Here is a 12,311-nt window from a genome sequence, read left to right as displayed (position 1 = left end):
CCATGGTGTATATGTACCCTTTTTTTGTTCCTAGTGTGCAATTATTTCTGCATCAGTTGAACCAATATCATTGGGGAGTGTGCGGAAAGGGAAATAAAATAGTAATTCACTCCAACAAAAATGGCATAAGAAGGATCATCAGAGGAAGGAATGAAATTGTATCGTGGCAAGACATGTACAGTCATTGGAGGGAATATGTGTTTCCATTGGTTTTTTTCCGATAGGCAGAATATGACCAAGAGCGTGCAACTTCAAGGAGGGGTATTGATTCCAGTGAAATAGGTCTGTTCATGTATGCAAGGATAATGTTTAGTGTCGATAGGGGATTCTCAGTATCTTGAGAAACACGTTTGAAAACAATCATGTTAACATTCAAAGAAACAAATGTACAACTGCAGAGAGAGAGAGGTAGCTTTTGTAACATATGGCATATTTCTTACGCTCCAATGTCTCTATCTGCAATAGTTTCCATTAGGAGTTTACAGATAACAACAACAGTAGGTGCTTTTAGAGTGGCACTTTGCGAAAGCCGTGATAGAATTTGTTGGTAGCTCTCAGATCTTGTTTCTGCTTTTGCTGCATACTTTGAAATATAGTTTAACATAGCATGGTGAGATAGAACTGGTTGACAATCGACATTTTATCTCCAGATAGAAAGTAGATCGACATTGTGAAAATTCAATATTTCATCATTGCAAGCAAGGACGTAGGTTTTATGACCTTTATCATCAATGAAAAGTGAAGATGTAGAGTTTAACTCCCACGGTACTCCATACCGACAGCTAAGTACATTGTCTTTCATATGAAGACAACAAGATTCATGACACTTTGTATGAAGTTGAACGTAATTGACAAGCTCTGCATAGTCTTCAGACTGGGTGGACCTAAAGATTGATGTTGTTTCAAGAAGACATGGGTTATGAATTTCTAATTGGTGAAGCACAAGATTTTGATGTTCTAGCTAGCGTGGATTCCAAGCAGTTACATAGTGATAAAAATATTTATGTGAATCAGAAATTTCTAATGCATTGTTCCAGTCAATAGTGTCCATATTTGGTGCATTTTGTAACCAAAGGAAGCCATGAATGTGTGCAGATCCTCTATGTTTCCATTTGTATCTGAATATAATATGAAGATAAAAGTTGGTTAAAACATATATGCAATGTAGAAAATTAATGTAGATAGAAATGGATATTAAAAGATACTTCCACCAATAATCTATTGCGTGGAGGCATTTTTGTAGGATTTCTTTAAGGAAAATTGTAAATCTGCAATGCATATATTGGGATGTTAGATGTGGGTTTTTAATTATGTTTTGAATTATCCATTGGAAGTGGTTGTCTAAACTGGAAGGAACATTGGTAGGCATGATCATGTGCAAGTCATGGCATTTAGTATTAGCTGCACTGAGAGTGAAAAAGAATGTCAGACTTCCTATTTCTATGATCATGTCAGTTAACTCAGATTTTCATTTGTTCCAGAAAGACCGTGTTCCTCGTAGGCTTGAACCAAACCACATTATTTTCTCAGGTACTTTTGAATCTGGAGAGTCACGAAGACACTGTTGTAGGTCTGAAACCATTGTTGGCAAGTTGTTCTCAATATACTTCTTCAAAAAAACAGTAGCAGCTGTTTGGCTATAGTGGTGCATTAGAATGTTATAAAGGTAGTAGCAGAATCTTGGATGTTGGCCAAATCGGTTATCATGGTAGTTCAGTAAGGGAAAAGCTTATTCATGCTTCTCAACTTTTGTAATTCTTGGTTGCATGATCATGGCAATGCCTGTAGGAAAGAGTGTGGGGAATGCCATGGGAAAGAGGCCTATGGTGTTGTATTCATTCATATCTGTTAAAGATATTGGAGGCCAGTCCACTGAGCTTTTTGAATTTGAATGGGTCAAGTGAAAATAATCACATATGTGATCAAGTTCAGTACATGAATTTGGGAGTATTGGAACGGAAGAAGACGGTTGGATTTCTAATGGAGGTAGCATGAAAACAATATCATAAGTAGAATCAATATTGGTTTGATGGTATTCAAAAGAGGAGGTGGTTACATTATGGAGAAGAGAAGAAATATCTGTAGGGTGATCTGGTAGAGTAGAAATTGCAGATGAGCTGAACTGGACATCTTTGTAGTAAGGGTCATTTTTTTATTTTTTATCCAAGTGTTGCAAAGAAACGTGATTTGCAAACAAAGAATTCATAATCCTTTTCAGATGGATTGTTCCTTTTCACAATTAGGATGTCTAAGTCTGAAATCATTCGGGGTAAGTATTTGGAAATATTAGTGATGTCTTGAGGGAAGCTAATTGTATTACCACTATATTTATATTGACCACCACAGGCATGAGTGACTTGTAGAATGGGGTTTACATGTGCAATGAGCATTTCTTCAACTTGTGTTAAATGTTGAAGGACATATGGTTGTTCACCAAGGTCAATGTTGTTTAGTTGAGAAAAATGATTGGTAGAATTAGATGATGCACAATGAAAACAAGAAAGGCTACCATGTAAAAGTCTTGTTTTCATTCCTGGGTAGGATTCTTTGCATATTGTGCAAACATGCATGGTAGAAAGTTTATTGATCCTTTGTCAAAAGCGACGATGTTCATCATTAAGGGGAGGATTATATTGGATTTGATGAAGGTGAGATGGGTTGGTTTGCATAGTTGGGAGAGCATTTGAGGTGGGAAGGGATGTAGAGGAAGTAGTGGGGTTGTTGTGGTTTTTATAAAGAAGTCGCTAATGTGCATTTATTGTATCCTTGTGTTGTGCATAGAGAAGATGGCGTCGTTCGTTTTTATCCACATTTTGAGTGTTGTTTGGCATATCTAAACAAGTACAAATAATTATTGTTAGCTTGGATACGTAACCAACTTAGATTGAATCATAAATGAGTTTTGAATGTATAGAGAATGTATTACAAGTTTTAGAATTACATTTATTTTATTTGAACATTGTTGAAGTATAGGTAGAATAGGTAAAAGGAAAAACATGCAATTCATAGACACGTAAATGAGGGAGTAAGAATGATTTTACATTGTTGCAAAGCTTGATATATAGGTTATGTAAATTTTGAAAGGGTAAACATACATATGGTGGAAGTAGTAATTAGGAGTATTACAAAAATATACATTATTATGGCATCTATTATTGAGAGGAGAAGAGAAAGATAACCAATTTTTTGTTTTCTTCTTCTTCATTTTTTTTTCAACAATATTGAACGATAGCATGAATAGATTAGCAAGCAAGAAATCAATGTATATCCATGTAAACAACGAAGGGAAAAAATGAATTAAAGTCTTTACAAATGTTGATATCTATATTATGTAAAATGCAAAGGGGTAAACATACATATTTTGGAATAACTGAAAAAGAGTATTTGCAGTGAAAGTGTGCAACAAAACAACATGTGTGTAATTTACAACAATATGGAATAATGAGATATGCAGAAATGTCAATTTATGTACAAACAATAGTGTTTGAAGAAACCATGAAAGAATTTCAAAGGCGGTGAACAAGAGGTCGTTTTGAAGTGGACATCGCTTGAATGTCATTGAGGGCATCTTTTCATGCAGAGGCATATTGAATTTCTTCTGAATTAATCAGTATTGGTTGCAAGCACTCGACACCATTGAAGTAGTCTATTTTAATGTAAAGTGTTAGCAGGAAGCGGTGCCCTGAAATTCAGCCAAAAATTTTGGGAAGATTAGTTGGTTCGATAGAAAGAAGGAACAGGTCTTTCGTTGTGATGCCCGTGAGCTCATTTCCCACGTCATTGAAAGTTGTGATGTTTTTTAGGTGCCCAGTGTGATCATGCAGCTTAATTTTAAGTTTGTAACGGCAGTCACATTCTAGGAAGTCGTCGTTACACTTTGTACAATGCCGGAGATTGTTAGAATGCTCCATAACCTTTTTCATGCATTGTTTTTCATTGAAATCTAATGGACAAGCAAGAAAGTAGAAGTCGACCATGTGAAGAGCAGTTATCGTTGCACGAATTGAAACCCCTATTGCTTTCTCGGAGGCTTGCATGCAAGCAATTTCATGAATCTTCTTTTGTGCTAGGGCACGTTTCAAAGCAACACCATAGTTTCTGCTCAAAGATGGAGAAGAAGAGCTATAACCTATTTCACAGAACCATGCATGTAGTTGATGAGTTTCTTCAACTTGTGGATTAATGATGAGAGTGCTCATTGATATCGTCCCTATTGTGGTTCCATTAAATTTAGATACAAGACCTCCTTTGATTGCAAGGATTGGTGGGTTGTCAAAAGATTAGAATTCAGCAAGGTTTTGTCCTATAGAGTCACAATCATCTCCCCATAATGTTAAATCAATGCTAAAACCCAACTTGTCTTTTAATATGAGTGTTTTCTTTTGTGTTTCAGTTCTGTCTTTTCGTCAAATTTTTGATGCAGGTGAGGTGGAGGTAACAACACCAATGACATCCACGTTCGAATTTGGACTTGCACTTTTTATTTCAGCTATAGTTTTGAAGTGAAAGCTCTAATAGGGAAATGTTGTATCATCTATGGAACATGGATTGATAGTGGAAGCAACAAACAAGTAATTTTCCCATTTGTCCTTGAGGTGGTTGTAGTTTGGATTTGCTTCTTTAACTGTGCCATATGAAACAATGTATAGTTGGCCAACTTGAATTAGTCTGTAAAAAGATTCGGCCAATTTAGCAAATGTAGAAAGGTGGATCTCTTCTTTATCACGATTGATAAGGTCGAATCCAAAAACGTTTCCTCAGCCTTGCACATTGTTGTAAGTCTTCAATTTTTTTTTGCAGATGCTCTACCTTAGATTGACCAATACTTTCGGTAGGGATTGAGCGCCTTGAATGGAATAGTTGTAGTTGTCACCGTAATTAGTGGAGTAACTACAGAAGGCAAGTTCTCTTGTGCTGATGAAGAGATATACTGGGATGTACCTACCTTTGCATGTAGTAGTGTTGATAAGTCCCTGGTCATTGCCGCTTTACGCATCACAACTTCAAGCTCAACAACTCAGATGGACCCTATGTAAACAAATGAGAAATGAATTAATGAAGATTTCATTTTTGTTTTTTATTTTTGTAATGTAGGAAGAGTATAGAAGACAAAAAATAAAAGAGGGTAAATTTGAATGTTGGGCCCTACGAGGAGTTTTGAAGCATCATGCAAGCTTATTTTTTAAGTAGAATTATTGAGCCAATTTGGATTTCTTCAGATGCAACTTGTGGGCTATATGCAGATGGTAGCAAAGTCTTCTGTTGATGTGTTCCGTCAGATAGAGTAATGTGGAAGTGTGAGGATGTAGTTTTTAATGAGGTAACAAAACCAATATCAATTATCTGGAGTAGTGGTTGAATCTCAGTGGAACCATTTAGAAACAAAGGAATGGAGTTAATAGTCAAGGCTGGCTCCATAATATTAATAGACGACAATCTTTTTCCCATGATAGTAATACCTACAATTCATCAAATTCACCAAGTTGGAGTGTAGCACAATATTCTAATAAAGAAAGACGTGATGTGAATGTGGAATGTAATATAACAAGGCTAAATTTTGATGGTGAAACAACAATAAGGGCACATGATATGAGAGTGAAATTTTCATTCACACCACTATTAAAGACGAGCTGACCTTGTAGCACAGAAAAATTAACATGTTTTTGCATAATTTATTTATTTATTATTTTTTCTTTTATGTAAATTCCATGCTATGTATGTAAGGTATGTGTCTAAACCTTCTGAAAACTGTAATGATGTTTCTAAAACTCTTATAACGTGCTCAGAATCTGCCTGAACATGTTGTCTCATGGAGAACTATGATTTGTGCATGTTCCCAACATGGGTTAAACGAAATACAGACCACTATACCTGCCTGATTGATCTTCTTGCCCATGTTGGGAACATGGATGAAGCATAGAACTTAATAAACAACTTACTACATGAGTTGGTGACATTGTCATTCACATCAGTATTAAAGACGGGTTGGCCTTTTAGGACAAAAATTTTTAACATGTTTTGGCATAAATTAAAAATGATTTATGTAAGTTCCATGCTATGTATGTAAGGTATGTGTCTAAACCTTCTCAAAACTATAACAATGTTTCTAAAACTCTTATAACATGCTCATAATCTGCCTGAACATGTTGTCTCATGGACATATATGTTTTGTGCATGTGCCCAACACGGGTTAAACTAAATACAGACCACTATAGTTGCCCGATTGATCTTCTTACCTATGTTGGGAACATGGATGAGGCAGTGAACTTAATAAACAACTTACTAGATTGATATGGAACCATATAAAATTGGAACTTATGTAATGCTCTTAAACATGTACATTGTTGCTGGAAAGTGGGAAGATGTAGTAAAGGTGAGGAAAATGATGAAAGACAGGGGGTGAAAAAGGAGCCAGGATGTAGTTGGATGCAAACCAGAAAGAAGGTGCATACATTTGTGGCAGGAGATAGATCCCATCCACTGGTTGGAAGAATCTATCCCATGTTGGAGAAATTGCAACTGCAGATGGAGGCAATAGGGCATGTGTCAAATATGCGATTTTCCTTACATGCCATGGAGAAAGAGACCAAGGAACTCACTACTAAAGGCTTCATTTGCTTTTTGCTAGCTAGCATTTCCCATGAGTAGACCAAGCCTAGTGAAAGTATTTGGAGGGCATACAAGCCTTGTTGAAGGAGACATAAGGACTAATATATTATCCATATAGATTCTATAGTCTGTATTCATTGACAAGAGGATCAAATCTCTTCATCACCATTTTCCATCCCTAATCTCTATTAAAAATATGCAGATCTATTCTAAGAGAGTGAAAGAAAGCAAACTTATATAGAGAAATAATAGGACCATTGTAGAGATGACCAAGATCATGCTTAAGGGCATAAATATTTCAAACAAATTTTGTGCTGAAGCAGCCTATACACTTGACATAAGCCCCAGTAAGGATGTGATGCTAGAACACAAGTAATTCATTCACAAAATATTTAGTTGTTGAAAAATCGAAGCCATAAATACTCTTGTAGATCATAAGCTAACTTGCAAAAATCTCATGAAAAAATTTCTAAGCTGTTTCTTGGACACCTCCTAGAGGCTAACTATTTTCAACCTAGAGGGGGTGTTTCCAATCTTCTAATGTGAGATGCACACAGACCCTACAAACTTAAAAAACACATTGCTGATAAAAAGAAAGAATCATAACAAGAAAGAAAAACACATTTTTTTCAGAAAAGAAAAGAAATGCTAAAAGTTATGCTTTGTTTTCATCTTTGCACCTTTCTTTCATTTTTTAAAATTACGGGTACTACAACCTAGAGAGCTGTCACCATGACCTACTGTCACTGTAGTCTGCATACAAGGACAAGTAGCTGCATATTTTAGAAGAAATCAACCCTTAATAGTAGTGGAGTTCTAACAAGGTGGGTGGCTTATACTAAAATTTTCTGAGTAAGCCGAGGTTGTAGGAAACTCATAATGATTATACACGCAAATGTATTCTCTTCAATTTTTAAGAGCTGAGAAAACTTTTTGTAAAGAATTTACATTATGGCGTAAATCTACAAGCCAAATTTTGGACATTGCATGACGAAATGTTACATCAGAATCACACATAATTCCAAGTTTCATGAATATTAGTTCATAAGCAGGAATAGCTAAATCAACTACTACACCATGGCATTTTGAAGACAAGTAAATTTTCAGAACAACACGCAGAGCTGCACCCAGAAAATATAAACTATAAGACTAGTAATTGTGAAATTGATTAGCACCTCTCAAGCCAGTGAAAATCAGAACACCAAATCTGTAAACTCATCACTCTGAAGATACAAACAGCAGGTACAAAATCTGTACCACTCAACTTACCACATGATCTAAGACAGCCTGACCTTTTAGCACATAAATTTTTAACATGTTTTGGCGTAAACTAAAAATGATTTATGTAAGTTCCATGCTATGTATGTAAGGTATGCGTCTGTAGCTGGATGCAAACCAAAAAGAGGGTACATAGATATGCAGCAGGAGACAAATCCCATTCACTAGTTGGTAGAATATGTCCCATGTTGGAGAAATTGCAACTACAGATGGAAATAGCAGGGTATGTGTCAGATATGTGATTTGAATTACATGCCATGGAGAAAGAGACCAAGGAACTCACTACTAAAGGCTTCATTTGTCTTTTTCTAGCTACCATTTCCCATGAGTAGACCAAGCCTAGCGAAAGCATTTGGAGGGCATACAAGGCTTGTTGAAGGAGACATAAGGACTATTATATTATCCATCTAGATTATATAGTCTGTATTCATTGACAAAAGGATCAAATCTCTTCATCACCCTGTTGTGGTAAAAATACAACACCCCCCATTATTGATGCGTCCGCTTCGAATAATGGGGACCCTTTCTATAAAAAATTTGGCTAAGCACCTTTTTTATTTTTATTTTAATTGATTGCCCTACGCTTTCGTTAATTTTTAGTTTTCTTTGGATTCTTGTTTTGATTGCTTTGTTAGAATCGATTTTTTATAAGCTTCACATTGACGCTTGTTTCACCTCATTTGGTCAACTGGTTTGAAAATGACACTCCTTTGAAATCTCATCATTTATCTAGCCTGGGTTAAAAATGCATAAAATGTACAATATCGCATTTTGTAAATAAATTTGTCCAATAACGCATTCAGTTTAAATATTAACTTGTAGAGGGTTTTACTAACATTTTTCATTATGCAGCCAAATAATTAAGCATCGGGACTTAAGAAATTCACTCCAATTTTCTAATCAAATCTTAATCTCGAAAAACCCAAACATTCAAGTGGCTGTAGTTTATTTTTATTATTTTTTCATTTATTTTCTAAGTGGTTGTAGTTTTATTTTTAGTTGTAGTTTAAAAACTTAAATTCATAAAAATAAAACCAAAATAAAAATTGATTTTTAATGTTAAATATTAAATTAATTAAATTAATTATTATTAAATATAATTAATTAAATTAAATTAATATTTAATATATAAAAATTATATCGCATCGGGAATTTTTAAATCGCATTGGAGCTTTTTATTAAACAAATTTTAAGAACCCCGAAGGCCCGATGCGATATCGCATCGGAGCTTTTGCATTGACACATTCTTTAAAAACCTCATTACCATCCCGATGGGAATTGCCGATAAGCGAAACTCCCGATGGCCGATAAGTGAAAAGGAATACAAACAAAGTTAAATAGTTTGGTTCAACGAATTGGTACATGAACTCATACCCCCGATGCCGATTGCCAATATCGCATCGGGACTTTGACATTGTGCCTAAGTTGAAGACCCTCGACACCTCCCGATGCCGATGGCCGATAACAAAATACAAAGGCATTGACTTTAAGTTTCAAGGCATTAACTTTAAGTTTCGTTATAAGTTTTAGTTTCAAACTCACTCACGTATGAGTGAAGTGAGGAAAGGGAGTGTAGGTTATTATATAGGTTAGTATATTAGTTTGAATATGTATTATATTAATTTAATTGATTAATAATATTATATATTATATTATTTAAATTAATATATAATATTTAATTAATTTAATTAAAAATTAAATATGATTTAGATTAATTTTAATTAGTTATAAATAGTTAATGATATTAATTAGTTAGATATTAATTAATAAATAGATTAATATTAATTAATAATTAGTTTAGATTATAATTAACAATTAATTAGAATTCTAATTTAGGATTTAATTTTTAATGAGAATTTTGATTTTTTTTAGCCCAGCAACAGAATTTCCAGATTTACATCAGATTTGACCCATCAACTTTGGAAGCTCATAAATTGAGTTCTACTTGGCCAAATGAGGCCCAGGACAGCTCATTGGAAAGAAAAAATCAAGGAGAACATTTTGGAGGAGGTTTCACCAACAGATTTAATCATTTATTGGGCCAAAAATCAAGCAGAAGATCAGGCTCCGAATTTTGAAAACAAAATCAATTTTCTGAGTTACTGTTTTCAATTTCATTTGTCCAAAGCCTCTTCTCAATGCAGATCCATTGGTCAATAATATCATTTACCAATCAAACCATTCCAAGCATCAATACAGAGCGTATATTTTGTTTTTAATTATTTATTTAAATAGAATTTGATTGGGTTTGATTTAATTGCCAGAAATGATATTTTGATTGCATTTTAATTTATTTTGATTTCTTTTGCAGGAAAACAGTGGAAAAGATATGGAGAAAAGGATTTCAAGCAATGAGAATGCTCCAGCAATTGAAGATCAGAATTAGGAGCAATTAAAATTATATTTGGCAGATTTCTCTTCAACAAACTCTCCTCTCCAAAAATTCCTTCACAAATATTATAAATAACAGATTGCAGAATGTAAAAGGGGCTGCTCTCCTCTGCAATTTTAGACTCCATGAAAGCACTATTGTAATTGGAATTTAGAGTTGTAGGAGGGAGGAGTGAAAAATCTCAGATCTGGGGATTATTGAGGATTTTCCCTTTGTATATTGAATTATGCATGAAGAACAAATCTTGCACTATTGTGGCTCTAGTTTTGAAAGCAGAAGTTCAAGCAATGTAAAGGGCTGTTGGAGACCAAGGACAGAGAAATGGATGCAATAAATTGGTATTTTTTAATACTACTGTTTTAAATATCAGTTTCATTTTATGGTAACAGGAATGTGTCATTTTATTCATGTTTGTGCATTATTGTCAATATGAGTAGTTTGTCTCAATGTTGTTATCATGTATCTCTGTTCTTATGGATTAATTTCTGATTTCTGAGTAACTATTTACTCAGAAATCTGTCTTGTTAACACTGATTTATTGAATGATAATATGTTGTGAACTATTTCCACATATTATTGTTTAGTTATTGGATTTGCTGATTTGATAATCAATATCATTTATGTGAACTACTTCCTGAGTGTTGTTGATTTATTATTTCAGTTAAGAGGTCTCAATAGGATGTGTTTTGATATCCATAATATCAGTTAATTGAACTACTTCATTAACTTGATATTCATTATAAACAAGACATATCTAAATCCCAATACTTTAATTATCTTGCTCTTAGTTGGGTTAGATCTATATCTACCTAATTAAGATAGGATTTAGATTAGTTTCTTTTGCTTGCATCATAGAATAAGCTTGCATTTAGAGTAAATTCTACATTCTTTTAAGTCCTCTCCTCAAAGAGGCAAAACTTTAGTTATGGCTTGGCTGAGCGCAAATCAGCTTAAGGGTCATTCTCTTGCCTGATCAGCAAGGAGAAGTGATCTGATGTCCCTGTCTATTGGTAGTTAAAGATACATTATAAACCAATAGCAATAGGGAGAAGGTAACTGGACCTAGATGAACAGTCGGAGCCACCACACCAAACGGAAAAGGAGCTGCTTTTAAGGTCCGGACCGGGCAGTTATCCCCTTTGTTGTGGCAGCGATTTTCGAGGCCTCAACAAAATGGCGCTAGAAGGAGGGCCTGAGATTATTTGTCTATTGGAGTCTTTTCAATTTTAATATTTTATTTATTATGGCTCCTCTTAAACTTCCAATTTGGAGTTGTATCCATGGACGTGCATCTTCCAATACTCCACCCGCAGTGGTAAGACTCTTGTCTCAGGTAAAATTCAATGGTAAGAGGAATTCTTCTGCTTTTAACCATGTCTTTCAATTTATTCAAAACATTTCAAATTATGATTTTCAAGGAATTGATGAAGGCATCTTATGCAGAATTTTTACTCTTACATTTGCGGCAAAAGCCAGAAACTGGTGTAAAACTCTTCCAGTTGCCTCAATCCATAGCTGAGATCAATTTGTTACAATTTTCATTTGTAAATTTGACGGCTACGATTATGAACAGGTATGTGAAGAAATTGAATATATACGAAGGTTTGAAAATGAGTCTGTTAATGATTTTAAGATTCGATTTCATTTGAATTGCTTAAGATTTAAAGATGAAGATAAACCTACGGAAGAAGAATCATTAGATTGGTTTGAATATATTTTTTCTCTTCCAACCATTCCCAATTCATATGAAATTAATTCGAGCTTTGTTCCATCTCCTTCTAATATAAATGAGAATTCCAATATGGATGTGCAAATAAATGGTGATGAAGTGGTTTCACAAAGCTTGGAAAATATTTCCATTCAAATGCAAGAAGACAACAACAGCAATTTTGGGGAAAAAGCTGCCTTGAAATCTGAAAGCTACTCTGAAGAAAATTCGGAAAATCAAATCGCAAATCAGCAAGTACAAGCAACAATCAAAATGCAAACTGCTGTACAAATTTCTGAATTTCTCCATGATAAGCAAATGCCA

The sequence above is a fragment of the Pinus tabuliformis genome, chromosome 7 (genome assembly GCF_031772625.1).
Source record: "Pinus tabuliformis cultivar Carrire ecotype Pingquan chromosome 7, CPIR1, whole genome shotgun sequence".
Taxonomy (NCBI): Eukaryota; Viridiplantae; Streptophyta; class Pinopsida; order Pinales; family Pinaceae; genus Pinus; species Pinus tabuliformis.
The sequence above is the reverse complement of the archived record's forward strand: the minus strand, read 5'-3'. Positions refer to the sequence as shown.